The sequence below is a fragment of the Dendrobates tinctorius genome, unplaced genomic scaffold, assembly GCF_039654945.1.
Source record: "Dendrobates tinctorius isolate UK_male_01 unplaced genomic scaffold, ASM3965494v1 ptg000016l, whole genome shotgun sequence".
Lineage (NCBI taxonomy): Eukaryota > Metazoa > Chordata > Amphibia > Anura > Dendrobatidae > Dendrobates > Dendrobates tinctorius.
The window spans coordinates 41,207,983-41,226,505 of NW_027361684.1; the positions used below are offsets into that span (position 1 = coordinate 41,207,983).

Here is an 18,523-nt window from a genome sequence, read left to right on the forward strand (position 1 = left end):
GAACTTGAAAATGTTACCATTATCAGGTGCTAAAATTCCTGGTGGAAGCCCTGCTTGTGTATATAGGAAAAATCACAGTCTCCTACTCTCCACAGGCTGGTGTTCAAAGGAGTACTACTATCATGACTAGCACTGGGGTGTTCAGCAGACCCCAGGTTGTCATGGCAACCATTTGGCACCCCACAATCGCATTGCGGGAGTGATTATGGACAGTTCCAACAGTGCGGTCCCTAGCCGGGGCACTCGCTGTAAATGCTGCCATCGCAAAATGAAAGCGGCATTTAACAGGATAACAGCCACAGTCGGAGCTTCCCTCCGTTATTAGAGGCAGATGATCGCTAAATAACGCAGCCATCATCTGCCATCTCAGTTCCCTAGCCCACATCAAAGAGCGGGACTAGGGATGCATGTTATTTTTTTTAAGAAGCATTTTATTTTAGGAGTGGGTCTTTTCCTCTCTTCCAACTGCACCTTTAACCCAATCCCACCTCTTCCCTCCCTTATCGTCCCCTCTTTTGAAGTCCACTCTCTCCACATCTACTCTCCCTCCAACCGCCAAGTGGCCGTCATATACCGACCTCCAGGCCCGACCACTGCCTTCATTGACCAATTCTCTACCTGACTTCTTCATTTTCTTTCAACTGACATCCCCACTTTCATCATGGGTGACTTCAACATCCCCACTGATACCCTTCAGTCAGCAGCCTCCAAACTCCTGTCCCTTACTTCATCCTTTGGACTTACTCAGTGGTCCTCCTCAGCCACCCACACAGACACACATTAGACCTGGTCTTCACCCGCCTCTGCTCTCTTTCTAACTTCACCACCTCCCCTCTCCCTCTATCTGACCACCATCTACTCACTTTCTCATCCCTGTCCTCACCTGTCACCCATATCCAGCAACACGCGCACACCCGCAGAAACTTTGCACACCTAGACACCCACATGCTCTCTGACTCTATTCTACCACTGGCATCCATAGCCTCACTCCACAACAGACACTGCCACTGCTTTCTACGCCACTCTCGCATCAGCTATTGACGCGGTTGCCCCTCTCGTTCATGGCAGAATGCGACGTATCAACAGACAACCCTGGCACAATAGCACCACTAAAAAGCTCCGGCAAGTGTCCAGGATTGCTTAGCGGCGCTGGAAGAAAACAAATTCGCAAGACTACTTCACCGCATTCAAACGGGCAACACTTGCTTTCAAATCTGCCCTCACCTCTGCTAAACAGGCCTACTTCACAACCCTCGTATCTTCCCTATCTTACAATCCCAAACAGTTGTTCAAAACTTTTAACTCCCTCCTCCGCCCACCACTGCCCCCTCCAACCTCCCTCATCTCTGCCGAGGACTTTGCCACACACTTCGAAAATAAGATTGACCAAACAAGGCAAGTCTTCATCGTTCAACCACCACAACTCCTTTGTATACCAGACCAATGCCCAAACCCCATAACCTCACTCTCCAGCATCACTGAAGGGGAGCTTAATTGTCTCTTCTCCAAATCGCACCTCACTACCTGTGCACTTGACCCCATTCCCTCCCACCTCCTCCCCAACCTCACCACCACACTTATCCCATCCCTAACCCACCTCTTCAACCTATCACTAACGTCCGATACCTTTCCTTCTGCTTTCAAATATGCCACAATCACGCCTATCTTTAAAAAGCCAACTGTTATGAATGGGTCACCGAGGAGAAAAAGATTAAACAAGCTAAGTCACAGAAAACCAGAGAGGTTGGTAACTATGCAGATTGCAGATCCCTGATCTTAACCAATCAACTAGCAGCAGCCGTGGAGCGTGCCAACGATGATCCTAGACGCTTCGTCACAGCCAGAGGACTAAAGTCTAAAGCAAGAAAAGGGGAAAACTAACTGCCCCAGAGCAGACCCCAAAGGAAAGACAGCCCCCACACATGTATTGACGGTGAGACAAGATGAAAGCACAAACACAGGCAGGAAAATAGGCTGAGCAAACGATGGGGCCCAAACTAACTAGACAGAATAGGAAAGACACTGTCTGCAATGTGACAAAAACCCTACAAAAATGTCCAACACATCTGATAGCAAAATTAACCCTGATGTCACTAGACTTCTCCCACTATATCAGCACTCTGAAATATTCTGAGACTGAGCAAAAAGAGGCCAATCTAATAAAGGACAAAAAAAACAAATTGGCAAATACAGATAAATAAGAGTGGAAATTCAGCACAGCCCCAGCCGGGGCTGGCTGACCACACAAAAAACTGAATAGACCAACAAAATCAAGTGTGAAAATTAGCAGAAAAACTTAGCTTGAAATGACTGGAACAGAGCTGAAGACAAAGACCTGACAAGCAGAAGGAATCACCAGCACCAGAATAGGGCGTCGGCTGTCTTAAATCCAGTCTGAGATTCCTGAGGTCCAATCGTCATCCTCATTATCAGGTGGCAGATCTCTACTGATTAAATCAGCCTCACTACCTCCAGTTACCACCAGAGAAAGCCTGGAAGGAGAACTCACAACTGGTGGACTGGAAAATGAACTCACAACAGCCAACCCTCGACCCAACCGCTATGTTCAGCTATCGCCCAATATCGTTGCTCCCATTCGCTTCCAAACTCCTGGAGCAGCACGTCCACGCTGAACTTTCCTCCCACCTATCATCTGCTCTTTGACTATCTACAATCTGGTTTCCGACCCCATCACTCCACTGACACAGCCCTGACCAAAATTACTAACGCCCTACTTACAGCGAAATCAAATGGACAATACTCTATGCTCCTGCTTCAAGACCTGTCCTCTGCATTCAACACAGTTGACCACTCCCTCCTACTATAGATCCTCTCCTCCTTCGGCATCAAAGACCTTGCCCTATCTTGGATCTCCTCATACCTTTCTTTTAGCATTTTTTTTTTTTTTTTTTTTAAACCAGTTATTTTTATTTAGGTTTCAAAAGATTTTAAACAATAAATAGTGGATATCAATATACATGTAACAATTCACATATCTTGTAGTAATACAATCAAAGCCATCCCCCCTCCCCCCTCCCCCAATACTCCTTATGCCGGGTATACTTGAGAGTCTTAGCAATCATATCACCGCCATCCAGGCGGACCATATTTTTTCGAAAGTGCTTTCACCATGCCTTCGCCTGTAAATGCTTTCCTCTAAATGCATTACCGTACATGTCTGAGCAATAAATTCCCTCCTAGTGGGGGGTTCCGAATCCTTCCATTTTCGTGCTATTAGTTTGCGTGCCACATACAGCAACCTCGCTATTGCCACTTTGTAATGTTCTGAGACAGGTATCCCATCCACCTCCCCCAAAACACACAGCACTGGATTCCTGTCGAGCGTACATGCATAAGCTCTCTCAATTTTGTTGATAACGACCAGCCAGTATGCCACCAGCCGTGGACACGACCATAACATATGTAACAGTCCGGCCTGGTCTGTGCCACATCTAGGGCAGCTAGAGTCTCCCCTCAAGCCTGCCTTGAATAGGACCAGCGGTGTTTTGTATGTTCTATGTATTACATATAATTGGGAGAGCCGTGCCTGCTCGCTTAGAGAGATCTTCGGGACATATTCAAGAATAGTCTCCCATTGTTCTGTTGTGAGGGTACCCACCTCCCTCTCCCATTTACTCTTTGCAGTGAGGTGATTGTCCCCCAGGTAGGAGTGTAGTAGATCATGATATATGCTCGATATAACTCCCCTCGTCCCTCCTTTCATACACACAAATTCTAGTACAATGTCGCCCTGAACCGTCATGGCTCCCAATCTACACTGTGCCCTCCAAGCATGTCGAAGCATATAGTATTGAAACCCCCATACCGAAGGCAAATCAAATTCCTCTCTCAATGTCTCAAAGGTCTTCAGGTCCGTTCCACTCTGCAGCTGGCACACATATCTTACTCCTTTCGCCTTCCAATTGCCCATTTGACGCAGCTTATTAAGTTCCGGCAGATGCTCATTGTCCCACACCGGTGAGTACCTAGTCGGCTCATCCACCCCTCTGATCCTTTTAATGGTGTCCCATACCTTCTGAATCATGCCTATGGTAGGATATGGTGCTCCCAGTTTCTTAAAGGTACCATCCTCTAGACCCTGGATAAGTGGGCATCTCCCCGTCACATGTACCAGCACCCGGTGAGCTGCTCCTCCACAATCGAGCTCTCTCCATCCCCTGACATGCTGGCCCTGTACTGCCAAGAAATAGACCCATGGATTTGGTGCGGCTAGTCCTCCCTCTTCCTTTCCTTTTTGCAGAGTTCCAAATTTAATCCGTGCCTGCTTCTTGCCCCATATCAAGGATCTGAAGATAGAATCAATGCCCCGAAACCGTTTTTTTGGTAGCCATATCAGCGAATTGTGCAAAACGTACATTAGTTGTGGCATAAGGACCATCTTAATCAGGTTAGTTCTACCCGTTACCGTTAAAGCCAATTTGCACCATGCACCTATTTTCCCTTTAAATTTCTCTAGCAGAGGAACCAAATTCAGATCCGTGAATCGGGACAGTGGAAGAGCTACCCATATCCCTAGGTATTTAAACTGTGAAACTAGCTGGAGTTGTTTCCCCCTCTCATCTATCTCCTCCGCTTCTATTGCTCTATCCACAGCCATGACATAAGACTTGTGCCAATTTATCTCCAGTCCCGAAATGCTCCCAAATTGTTTAATTACATCCATCGCACACCCCAGTGTCTCTCCTGCACTTTCCAAAAACAACAGGATGTCGTCGGCATACAATGATATTTTTTCTTCCAGCTTCCCAAATTTAAATCCGACCACTCCCCTCTCAGCTCTAATCTTGGCCGCCAGGGGCTCCACTGCCACCGCGAACAATAGCGGGGACAGCGGACACCCCTGCCTTGTGCCCCTATGCAAGTCAAACATCCCGGACTGTTCTCCATTCACCTTAACTACCGCCTTTGGGGATGAGTTCAATAACTTCACCCAGGCCATGAACGCGGGGCCGAATCCCATCAGTTCCATGATTTTCCATAAGTATTGCCATTCCACGCTATCAAATGCTTTCCTAGCGTCCAATGACATCACTATTCTCCTGCCACCATTATCAGCAGGCAGTTGCATATTAAGAAATAATCTTCTTAAGTTAACAGCCGTGGAGCGGTTAGGCATAAAGCCCGACTGGTCCTCGTGTATAATGGTATGCGCAACCCCGGTGAGCCGGGTGGCCAGGATCTTAGCGAGTATTTTGACATCCGTTGTCAACAACGAAATGGGCCTGTACGACTCCGCATCCATGGGATCTTTTCCCTCCTTCGGCAGAACTACTATCACCGCTTCCTCCATTGATCTCGGCAGTGCCCCCATCACTAAAGCCTCATCAAGCACAGATTTCAATTTCGGAGCCAGCAGTTCCACTAACTCCCTGTACACCTCCCCAGGTAGACCATCAGCTCCCGGTGATTTGTTATTGGGCATAGACAGTATTGCACATTCCACCTCCTTCACACTCACAGGTTCTTCCAACCTCAACCTATCTTCCTCAGACAATTTAGGTAGTGAAATGCCTTCCAAAAATTTCTCCACATCCCCCTCTGTGTCCCGTGCTCTCAAAGTGTACAGTGCCATGTAATATGCCTTGAAGACCTCCAGTATGTCCTTTGTGTCTGTCAGAGTCGCCCCTGTTTGATCTCTCAGTTTATACACCCTGGAAGACTCCCTTTGTGCCGCAGATATCACCGCCAACAAGTGACCTACTCTCTCTCCTTCTTCAAAGAATTGAGCTTGCTGAAATGCCCTTTTCCTTTCAGCTTGCATCATGTGCAGTTTATCAACTGCCGCCTGAGCCAATTTTAGTCTATTGTGAGCTTCACTCGTTGGCGCCAAAATCATGTCTGCCTCCGCTCTTGTCAGGTCATCCTTTATTTGTTGATCTGCCAATTTAGTTTTGGTCTTACACCTCGCAATCTCACTTATAAAAAGTCCCCTCGTAAATGTCTTCATGGCATCCCATACCGTTGTGGCCTCAGTACTCCCTTCGTTCATTTGGAAGAAGTGCTCTAGCTCTTTGGTTATGCCACCCATGTCCACCACTTTAAGCCACGTCGGGTGTAGACGCCAACCTCCCCTCTGACCCCGAGCAGATCTCACCAGAAGCGTGACCACCATAGGACCATGATCCGAGAGAGTCCTCTGTAGGTATTCCACCTCCCCCACCATCCCGTCCATAGCGGTATCCCCCAAAGCCAGGTCTATTCTCGACAGTGTTCCATGTGTTGCCGAATGACATGAAAAAGTCCTCTTACCCTCATTTCGTACTCTCCACAGATCTACCAGCCCAAGTTCCCCTACATACTTGCCAAAGGCAGTCATCCTGTCCTGTCCAGCTTCCGTACCTGCCGGTCGTACTTTATCCCAAAAATCATTCATAGTGTTATTAACATCTCCCATAATCAACAATGGAGTCTCCCCCCAACTGCCCGTCAGTTCCAGTACTGCTTGTAGTTTCTTTTTAGAGTAAGGTGGAGGGATATATAAAGCCACTAAAATCATTTTGTGTCCGAACAATCTGCAAGCAATCCATACATACTGCCCTTCACTGTCTACATGCACTTCCAGCTCTTCATAATGTGTGTTTTTGTGTATTAGGACTGACACCCCCCTGGAGTACGAGGAATAAGTAGAATGATATGTCTTTAGCATCCAGGCTCTTGACAACCAGTGCATAGTGTCTCTAGTGAGATGTGTCTCCTGCAAGCACGCGATCATAGGTTCACAGGATTTGATATGATTCAGAACAGCCGCCCTCTTAACCTTATCAGATATACCACGTACATTCCAACTTAACATCCGAACAGTACGGTTACTCATTGTGCATTAGAAAGAACAATCCATCATCATCAAGTAACATCATTACATTGTGGTCCCAATCATACCCGGTCAAACAGCATGAAAACCCCCATCTCCCTACAAATCCGCCCCACCCACCTCCCCCCATCCCTCTCCGCTTCCCCTCCCCCCACCCTTCCCCTTTTGCAGTTGTCACTCTCTCCCCAACGTGAGAGTGGGAGCTCAAAGAACCTGAGCAACTTCTCAGTATTCCGCACTTCAACATGCGTCGTGTCCTCCTCCATCATTGGCAGCCTCTCCGCCATATTGTCAACAGTATGCATAGTCCCGAACCATTAGTCAAACAATTAACCATAATACGTAGATCCCAGTGGGGAGTTCTCCCCCTCCTCTGCGCTCCTATTTCGCAGAGTAAAGCAGCGCCACAACCCTGTCCAGTGATCAGTCTAGCAGGGTCATGTGGTCATATTGCCATTATCTTCTCTCAATTTGCTCCGGTTGCGCTCCAACCACGAATCAGCCTCAACCGGTGACGGGAAAAAAATGACCTTTCCAAAAGCTTCCACTCTTAATTTAGCAGGATAAATTGTAGAGTATTTCAAATGCAAAGAGCGGAGCTGTTTCTTCAGTTCGCCATACCGCAGTCGCAACTTTTGCACCTCGGCTGAGTAATCCGGGTATATTTCGATTCGTTTGCCCTCCAGGTTAAGATCTGTCAACTTTGCAGCCTTTCGTAAGATAGTGTCCCTGTCTCTGCAATTCAGGATTCTGGCTAGCATCGTGCGAGGTCCATCTCCCGGCACTGGGGGTCTCATGGGTACGCGATGGGCACGCTCCACCGCAAACACTCTCGACAAGTTATCAGCACCAAACTTGTCCAGCAGCCAGGTTTCAATAAAGGTTGTGGGGTCAGCACCCTCAGCTCTCTCAGGGATGCCCACAATGCGCAAATTGTTCCTACGTGACCGGTTCTCCAGGTCATCATTTTTATTGGCTACTACCGTGATCCTCTGAGTGTGCTGTTGTTGTGTCTTTTGCACTGAGGTTAAGTGATCTTCTGTTACACCAACTCTGTCCTCCACCTCAGTTAATCTGGCTGTAACTTTCTGCATAGATGCTTTTATGCCTCCCATTTCTTCTTTCAAGCAATTCACTTGCTTTGTTAGAGCAGTTAAGGCAGTCTTGCAGTATAAGACAGCTTGGAATACATCCCGCAGGATGGGCTCTGCTACATCTGCACTTTCAGCTAACTGCACAGTGTCACCATCCCCCTCTTCCTCCTACTCCAGCTCTGCATTCAGCACAGGCATCTCCTCATCGTCTTCCTCCTCATCTCTGTGCTTCTCACTCTCTCCATTTCCTTCTTCATCTGTCTCTATGCCCTTCACATACCTGTTCAGCCGGGCTGAGACTTCCAGCCTCTGTGCAAAGGCTGTGTTTCTTCTTCCCGCCTCCTCCTCTCTCTCAGCACCATCTTGGACTGAGGCACTGCTGCAGGCTCCGGCATCTTTCTGCCTTTTGCGGCCCATGTCTGTCTCTCTGAGTCTGGCAGAAGCTCACCCCTGACTCCTGGGACCTTCAGACATCTAATCCTGGTAAAGGAATTAGCTGGTTCGGGCTCTGTGCAGGATAATTGAGGCTAATGGTGGCAGAGAAGCACAGCCACCCGACTTCTCACATCAAGAGCTAGGCCCCGCCCCTTTCTCCTCATACCTTTCTAACCGCACATTCATCGTCTCCCACACCACCTTCTCATCCCACCCTCTCTATGTTGGAGTCCCACAAGGCTCTGTTTTAGGACCCCTACTCTTCTCAATCTATACACTTGGTCTGGGGAAACTGCTAAAGTCCCACGGATTCCAGTACCACCTTTATGCTGATGATACTCAGAGCTACCTCTCTGGCCCAGACGACACTGTCCAGAATCCCAGAGTGTCTACCAGCCATATCCTCTTTCTCCTCTCGCTTCCTCAAGCTCAATGTGGACAAATCTGAACTCATCATCTTTCCTCCATCTCACAGATCTTTCTTACCCGACCTAGCTATAACCTGCCGGTATAGCTGATCGCTCTTGGAAAGCCCTGGACATTTCTTAGATCGCTGGTCTCCCGCTGGCCCTCACGCATCGCTGCGTGTGACAGGCGGGAGACCACCGATCAGCTGGTAACTAAGGTAAACGCAGGGTTTCTAAGCACCGTTCGGTGCCTAGAAACCCTCTGCATACCTTAGTTACCAGCGCGCTGATGCAGGGAGCTGGTAACTAAGGTACACATCGGGTTTCTAAGGGATGCCGGGCGCTCAGCGTCGCTGGTGAAGCTGTCTGTTTGACAGCTCACCAGCGATCACATAGCGACTCACCAGTGATCCTAACACGTTGATATTGTTGTCGGGATCGCTGGTAAGTCGCTATGTGTGACGGTACCTTAAGCCCGAAAGGGCAGGGTCCTCTCCCCTCTGTATCAGTCTGTCATTGTTAAGTTTGTTTCCTGTAAGTGATATCTGTAATTTGTATGTAACCCCTTCTCATGTACAGCACCATGGAATCAATGGTGCTATATAAATAAAAATTTTAGTCTTTTTTACACGATTCTGCCAAGCATGATTTACCATCGCAGCTGTGGGGACCATTGTGTGAGTTGGTTGACTAAGAAAGCCCCCTACCTTTATTTAACAACCTAGATGCCACTGTTACTATAGATTGAGGCATCAAAGGGGTTAGTTAAAGTTAATAGCTAGGATCAAATACATTGACTGCTCAGTTCCTGAAGGAACCCCTCAGTGATCCTGCTGGAATGGCGCCAGGACTGGAGGGGTATAGATGCTATTATTTTACTTTGTGAAAATGTAGCAAGGTGGCCCGGGGTGGTAGTCCCAGCTGAGTCAACTAAGCCACCATCAGTGTACACCCTGGCACTTTGTTCAGAAATGGACAGGACAGATGCAACCCCAGACACAGCTGCAGTCCAGCAGGGAAAAAGTTTTAATGAAAGAGATGAACAAAGTGCAATATCAACTTCCTGCTCTCTCCCTAAGGATGTCCACGGCCATACCCACAGCCACGGTGGCCGAAAGAGGAGGTAATCCATATGCCGGAATCTAGATGCTTGAAGTCCCTTCGATGGGGTACCTACGTAGTCCTGGTGCCCGTTTCGCTGCCCAAAGGTCTGGGGGCAGCACCCTTTCCCCTCCTGGGGTCTGGCAAGGCTCTCAGCCTGGGCAGATGTGCTGGGCTCTGATCTGGAAGCAGGAGGTTCCTGCTCCCTTGAGGCTGCTGGCTCCGCCCACCAAATTAACCTTTTACTTTCCCTGCTCTACATATACAGGAATACACAATACATGGACACATTAACATATGGCTGTACATTGCTTGTACACACATTTCACAGTACAGGCACAACAAAACATAAATAAACCGGTACACTGTCCGGGTACCGCATAAAGCACACGGGGCCAAGACATAGGAGAGAGAGAAGACGATTACATTCTCCGCCACCTCCTTACAGAAACATAGTGATTGAGAAGGGTTGGTCGGAGTAGAGGACAACTCCTTAAATAGTTTAAGGCCATGATGTATTAAGGTATTTATGCCAGAATTCTGTCCTTAATGTGCAGGACATGGACGGGGCGCGGCTACTCACATCATGATACGCTATGCCACTCTAATGCGTAACTTACTCCAGAAGTGTACCCCAGTTACTAATTGGAGTACATTTCTGGCTACGGTGCACGCTGGTTCTCAGATGCAAATAAAAAAGTATAACCAAAAACTTGCTTACTAGCAAATTACTTATATAAACTACTAGCTGAAGAGCCCGGCGTTGCCTGGGCATAGTAACCAACTGTGGTTAGTTATTGCAAATTATAATGATTATATTGCACATAAAAACATTTCACATCATATATTCAACACTACAGATTTGCAACACAAATTAACTAGACGATTACCCAAGTATTGATAGTATTTTATTTTCAACTCATTCAAGAGCCTTTATATCTAACCCTATCCTGTGTGATAATGTCTGCTGAGCTGTGTACCTAATCCTCTCCTGTGTGATACTTTCTGCTGACCTGTGTATCTAATCCTATCGTGTGTTACTGACTGCTCAGCTGTGTATCTAATCCTATCCTGTGTGATACTGACTGCTGAGCTGCGTATCTAATCCTCTCCTGTGTGATACTGCTGAGCTGTGTATCTAATCCTATCCTGTGTGATACTGACTTCTGAGCCGTGTATGTAATCCTATCCTGTGTGATACTGCTGAGCTGTGTATCTAATCCTATCCTGTGTGATACTGACTGCTGAGCCGTGTATCTAATCCTATCCTGTGTGATACTGACTGCTGAGCCATGTATCTAATCGTATCCTGTGTGATACTGACTGCTGAGCCATGTATCTAATCCTATCCTGTGTGCTACTGACTGCTGAGCTGTGTATCTAATCCTACCCTGTGTGATACTGCTGAGCTGTGTATCTAATCCTATCCTGTGTGATACTGACTGCTGAGCCGTGTATGTAATCCTATCCTTTGTGATACTGTCTGCTGAGTCGTGTATCTATTCCTATCCTTTGTGATACTGACTGCTGAGCCGTGAATCTAATTCTATCCTCTGTGTTACTGCAGAGCCGTGTATCTAATCCTATCCTGTGTGATACTGTCTGCTGAGCCATGTATCTAATCCTATCCTGTGTGATACTGACTGCTGAGCCATGTATCTAATCCTATCCTGTGTGATACTGACTGCTGAGCTGTGTATCTAATCCTATCCTGTGTGACACTGTCTGCTGAGCCGTGTATCTAATACTATTCTGTGATACTGTGTGCTGAGCTGCGTATCTAATCCTATCCTGTGTGATACTGACTGCTGAGCCGTGTATCTAATCCTATCCTGTGTGATACTGACTGCTGAGCCGTGTATCTAATCCTATTCTGTGTGACACTGTCTGCTGAGCTGTGTATCTAATATTATTCTGTGATACTGTGTGCTGAGCTGCGTATCTAATCCTATCCTGTGTGATACTGACTGCTGAGCCATGTATCTAATCGTATCCTGTGTGATACTGACTGCTGAGCCATGTATCTAATCCTATCCTGTGTGCTACTGACTGCTGAGCTGTGTATCTAATCCTATCCTGTGTGATACTGACTGCTGAGCCGTGTATCTAATCCTATCCTGTGTGATACTGACTGCTTAACCATGTATCTAATCCTATCCTGTGAGTTACTGACTGCTGAGCCGTGTATCTAGTCCTATCCTGTGTGATGCTAGGCTACCCCTGCAGTCTGTGTCAGAGGGTGGTCTGAGTTGGCACAGTAATAAATTGTGTTATTTCATCTTTACAGAAGGACGATAAAACCATAGAAATGATAAGAATAATAGGCAAAGTTTTTTGGTGAATTGAAATGCGCGGGGTTAAAATTTTGCCTCACAACATAGCCTATGACGCTCTCGGGGTCCAGACGTGTGACTGTGCAAAATTTTGTGGTTGGAGCTGCGATGGTGCAGATGCCAATCCCGGACATACACACATACATACACACACACATTGAGCTTTATATATTAGATTAAAGGGAATCTGCCAGCAGGTTTTTGCTATGCAATCTGAAAGCAGCATAATTTAGGGCAAGAGAGCCTGATTCAAACAATATATCACTTACTGGACTGCTTGGTGCAGTTTTGATATAATCCCGGTTTTATCTGTTGTAGATGTGTCAGTGGTCAGAATACTGAGCCCTGCATAACCCCTCCCCCACTGCTGATATGCAGCTTCCTGTGTACACTGTACTGTGTTAGCAAACTGCCAATCAGTGGTGCGGGAGGGGTTACGCCGATTATCTGGACTAGCCTGCATGTGAGACCTAGTCAGGCAGTGATATTCTCCTGCTGATAAAACATTGTGTTGAAACATCCCACAGCCTAATAAATTATACATAATTTGATTCAGGTTCTCTGCCGCTACATTATGCTGCTCTCAGATTAAATAACAAAACTTGTTTTTACTCTGTGACCTCTGTTCCTGCAGTGTTCAATTCTTTTAGGCATGTATAAAAATGCAGTAGCCCGGACCTCTAAAAAGGTGCTAGAATAGAGGCCAGACGGAGTCCAGAGTGACTACCTGCCTCATTGTATTAAATGGAAATGTTGGGGTTCATCCGAGTCACATTTCTGACAGATTTGGATGGAACCCCCCTCTATTGTAAGTGCTTAGCGTAGTTCCGAGTGCGATCCAACAGAACGTCACATTACACTTGATCGATGTTATGCTATGGGACCGTGCACTTGTCCGATTTTTTTTCCTTGGAATTTGTTCGGGGGGAAAAAAATTTGCAGCATACACGATTTGCATGCGTAAATCAGATCATACTCAGGCTCCTAAGGATCACCAAATGTTAAGGCTGGGTTCATACTGCGTTATGGCAGTCTGTTAGACTGCGTTACACCGCGGCATAATGCGGTGTAACGCAGTCCGTTAGTGCTGCCATTAACCCCTATTATCGGGCGCACTGCCAACGCATGCCGTTATCGGCTAGCGATGTGCGGTCATTCAGTGACGGAGCCTCGGACGCGGGCTGCAGCGTCTGAGGCTCCGTCACCGCTAGCGCAGGTGAAGCATCTGCACTAGCGATATAGCATAATGCGATCGCGTTATGCCATATAGCGTTAAGCAGCCGTCAGCGCTATGCGATTATCGGGCTGCCTAACGCAGTATGAACCTGGCCTAACCACAAGAAATACTAGGAAAATCTGCTTTCTAAGAGTCCATTGGCGATCCTCTCTTCTGGGCTCTGCCATGTGCCCAAACAATAGAACAATAGTTTACGATCACATATAGGCTATTACCGCACACAGAAAAAAGTTAAACTGTATGGCCCATTCTCGACTCTTATTCCTTTGGAACATGAATCTGGAGCTAAAATAGCATTCTAGTAGTGAAAATGTAATTTTATTTTATGGTCCAATTGTGTAAAATTCAGTGAAACACATTTGGTGTCAACATGCTCACTATACCTCTAAATTCATTGTAGGGTACAGCGTTTTTTTTTAAATGGGGTCATTTTGGGGGTTTCTGCTTTTCTGGTATGTCAGGTGTTCTGCTGACGTGACATGGCACCCCAAAGCATTCCAGCAAAGTTTGCAGTTAAAATTGTCACTCCTTCCCTTCTGAGCTGTGCAGTGTGCCCAAAGAGTATTCTCTGGCCACATACTGACGATTTGCCCAACGAGTCGTCTCAGACCACTTATGAGATATCAATGTATTCAAGAGTAATTGCACCGCAAATTGGGAGATACATTTTTTTATGTTACCGTTGTAAAAATGAAAAATTTGGGGACTACTTCAGCATCATACTTGGAAAAAAAAGTCATGTCATAAAATTCTCTGAAGTGCCTGTGGGTTCAAGACACTCACCCCACCCATAGATTAATTCACAGTGAGGTGAAGTTTCTATGAATTGGGTCATCTGGTCTGGGGGTAAACTTGACATATAGGCCCCTCAATATCACTTCAAATGCGCAATTGGTCCCATATAAAAAACAGGGTTTGGAAATGAAAAATTGCTGCTAAACTTTGAACCCTTATAAAACAGTTAAACAAAAATTAATAATTTAAAATAACACTTATTTAAAGTAGAAGTATGGTAAATGTTATTCCATTTTTGTGTGGTATGGCTCAAAAGGGCAACAATATTCAAAATTCAAACTAAGAATTTTTCATCAAATTTATTATTTTTTTTTTTATATATAAATGCCAATCATATTTACCATGAGCATAAACTACAATTAGTCCAGTAAAAAATCATAGCATAAAATGGCACATGTTAGTTTATAAATTTTGACCCGGTTAGGAAGGTGAAAAAGAAGGGGTTAAAGGTTTATTCCCAATATATGTGATAACTTTCAAGTGGAGCAGACTCCACAATACAAACTGTTCACATTATTAACCCCTTCACCCCCAAGGGTGGTTTGCACGTTCATGACCGGGCCAATTTTTACAATTCTGACCACTGTCCCTTTATGAGGTCATAACTCTGGAACGCTTCCATGGATACCGGTGATTCTGACACTGTTTTCTCGTGACATATTGTACTTCATGATAGTGGTAAAATTTCATTCAAATAACTTGCGTTTATTTGTGAAAAAAACGGAAATTTGGCGAAAATTTTGAAAATTTCGCAATTTTCCAACTTTGAATTTTTATGCCCTTAAATCACAGAGATACAGCACACAAAAAACTTGATAACTAACATTTCCCACATGTTTACTTTACATCAGCACAATTTTGGAACCAAAATTTTTTTTTGTTAGGAAGTTAAGGGTTAAAAATTGACCAGCGATTTCTCATTTTTGCAACACCATTTTATTTTTACGGACCACATCACATTTGAAGCCACTTTGAGGGGTCTATATGATAGAAAATACCCAAACGTGACACCATTCTAAAAACTGCACCCCTCAAGGTGCTCAAAACCACATTCAAGAAGTTTATTAACCCTTTAGGTGCGTCACAGGAATTTTTTTGAATATTTAAAAAAAAAAAATGAACATCTAACTTTTTTTCACAAAAAAAATACTTCAGGTTCAATTTTTGTTTATTTTACCAAGGGTAACAGGAGAAATTGGACTGCAAAAGTTATTGTGCAATTTGTCCTGAGTACGCTGATACCTGATATGTGGGGGGAACGACTGTTTCGGCGCATGACAGAGCTCGGAATGGAAGGAGCGCCGTTTGACTTTTTCAATGCAAAATTGGCTGGAATTCAGATCGGACGCCATGTCACGTTTGGAGAGCCCCTGATGTACCTAAACAGTGGAAACCCCCCAAAAGTGACCCCATTTTGGAAACTAGACCCCCCAAGGAACTTATCTAGATATGTGGTGAGAACTTTGAACCCACAAGGGCTTCACAGAAGTTTATAACATACAGCGGTACAATTAAAAAATCATATTTTTTCCACAAAAATGATCTTTTCACCCCCAATTTTTATTTTTCCAAGGGTAACAGGACCCTAAAAGTTATTGTGCAATTTGTCCTGAGTACGCTGATACCCCACATGTGGGGGTAAACCACTATTTGGGCGCATGGCAGGGCTCGGAAGGGAAGCAGCGCCATTTGACGTTTTTGGCTGGAATTGAGATCGGACACCATGTCGCGATTGGAAAACCCCTGATGTACCAAAACAGTGGAAACCCCCCACAAATGACATTTTATAAACTAGACCCCCCACGGAACTTATCTAGATGTGTGGTGAGCACTTTGAACCCCCAAGGGCTTCACAGAAGTTTATAATGCCCGGGCATGAAAATAAAAAAATTGTATTTTTTCCACAAACATGATCAATTAGTCCCCAATTTTTTTTATTTTCCCAAGGGTAACAGGAGAAATTGAACCCCAAAAGTTGTCCAATTTGTCCTGAGTACGCTGACACCCCATATGTGGGAGAAAACTACTGTATGGATACACGTCGGGGCTCGGAAGGGAAGTAGTGACGTTTTGGAATGCAGACTTTGATGGAATGGTCTGCGGGTGTCATGTGCGTTTGGAGAGCCTATGATGTACCTAAACTATTGAAACTCCCCACAAGTGACCCCATTTTGGACACTAGACCCCCCACGGAACTTATCTAGATGTGTGGTGAGCACTTTGAACCCCCAAGTGCTTCACAGAAGTTTATAACGCTCGGACGTGAAAATAAAAAAATCATTTTTTTCCACAAAAATGATATTTTTGCCCCCAATTTTTTATTTTCCTAAGGGTAACAGGAGAAATTGGACCCCAAAAGTTGTTTTGCAATTTGTCCTGAGTAGGCTGATACCCTACATGTGGGGGTAAAACACTGTTTGGGCGCATAGCAGAGCTTGGAAGGGAAGGAGCACCATTTGACTTTTTCAACTCAGAATTGGCTGGAACTGAGATCAGACGCCATGTTGCATATAGAGAGCCCCTGATGTGCCCAAACAGTGGAAACCCCCCAATTCTAACTCCAACCCTAACGCCAACACACCCCTAACCCTAATCTCAGCCCTAACCCTAGCCCTGGACCTAACCCTAATGGGAAAATGGAAATAAATACATTTTCTTTTAAGTTTATTATTTTTCCCTAACTAAGGCTGGTTTCACATTTGCGTTTTTTAGCGCTGGAAAAAAACGCATACGTGCGCATGCGATTTTTCCCCTATATTTAACATGGGTGCGCATACCTGCGCGCTGGCATGCGCACGTATGCGATTTTCATGCGCTGCGTTTTTTTGGGGTGTGCGTTGGTATTTTCCAGACGCAGCATGTTGCATTTTTTGGCCCTGGAAAAAAGCGCATGTGCACGTATGCGCACGTTTTGCGCTAAAAATGGCCATTATAGCCTATGGATGCGCATACGTGCGCACTGGCATGCGCATGTATGCTTTTTTTTAGCTCTGCGTTTTTTGGGTGGTGTCCACTTGTTATCCTAGTTATAATCTTCTAAAGTCAAAAAAAAAAAGTCTATATAAAGGAGGTGCCTGCCAAAACTCTGCCACTACTACACTGACAGATTGGAGAGCAGACAGTCAACCAAGAACCCATTATATCAGCGAAGAATGTGAGTATATTACATTATATGCCTGTCCTTTTAAATTATGTATGTACTAATGATTTTTATTATTTTTACATGCAGTATGTCTTCAGAATCCGAGTATTCCCCATCGCGGCAGGAATTGGCGCAAGCAGACCGTGAGGTGATTATTTTCGTGCATCTGGTAAGTATATCTGCTGCTTCTCCAAATCTCTTACGTTTTTTTCAACTTTTTTAAGACATCGTCATCATCATCTGCGGACGGGACTAGTGAGGGCGAAGAGCAGGAGCAGCGAAGCCAAGTCCCGGTGGTGATACGGAATGTAAGTATCAAATGATTTGTAATGTTCTTTATTTTTTATCTTCTATTTTTACTCTTTTTTATGTTTCTTTTTTTGTAACTTTTTATTCAATTTAAATTTGATTATTCTAATGAATGTGTTTTGTCTAGGTTCCACAACGGGATGAAGACGTCTACCTGGATAATGAGCAGCTCATCAGCCTGGTCCAGGAGCGTTCGCCGTTGTGGGACAGCCGTGACCGGCTGTACAAGGACAATGTGGTGACCCGGCGGCTATGGAATGAGGTGGCCGCAGCGTTGATGGATGGCTGGGACAGCGCCACAGCATCCTCCAAAAAGGCGTTTAGTGAGTATTTCCCTGCTCTGTATTGTGCCGCAGTGACTGTTGTCCTTGACGGCACTGTTGGGTTTCGTGCTAGGCATATTCTAGCAGGAAACCCAACAGTGTCATCGGGGTCTACAGTGACTGCTTTGAGTATTGTATTGCTACATTGTGCCTCAGTGACTGTTGTCCTTGACGGCACTGTTGGGTTTCGTGCTAGGTGTATTCTAGCAGGAAACCCAACAGTGTCATCGGGGTCTACAGTGACTGCTTTGAGTATTGTATTGCTACATTGTGCCGCAGTGACTGTTGTCCTTGACGGCACTGTTGGGTTTCTTGCTAGGTGTATTCTAGCAGGAAACCCAACAGTGTCATCGGGGTCTACAGTGACTGCTTTGAGTATTGTATTGCTACATTGTGCCGCAGTGACTGTTGTCCTTGACGGCACTGTTGGGTTTCGTGCTAGGTGTATTCTAGCAGGAAACCCAACAGTGTCATCGGGGTCTACAGTGACTGCTTTGAGTATTGTATTGCTACAT

General features: G+C 45.6%; 1 protein-coding gene across 4 annotated transcripts in view; it reads left to right on the plus strand.

The window, feature by feature from the left end:
• LOC141080484 (uncharacterized) overlaps positions 1-18,523 on the plus strand; it is a 154,434-nt gene that overhangs the window by 34,169 nt on the left and 101,742 nt on the right. The window contains exons 13-15 of one of the 4 annotated variants that reach the window (XR_012228933.1): positions 17,464-17,524; positions 17,601-17,684; positions 17,813-18,456. The exons of 2 other annotated variants lie outside the window; for them this stretch is intronic. The gene's annotated coding sequence lies outside the window, so the exon portion shown is untranslated. Of the gene's footprint in view, positions 1-17,463; positions 17,685-17,812; positions 18,457-18,523 lie in introns of those variants that run through there. One more of the 4 variants, XR_012228931.1, reaches the window with a different exon arrangement.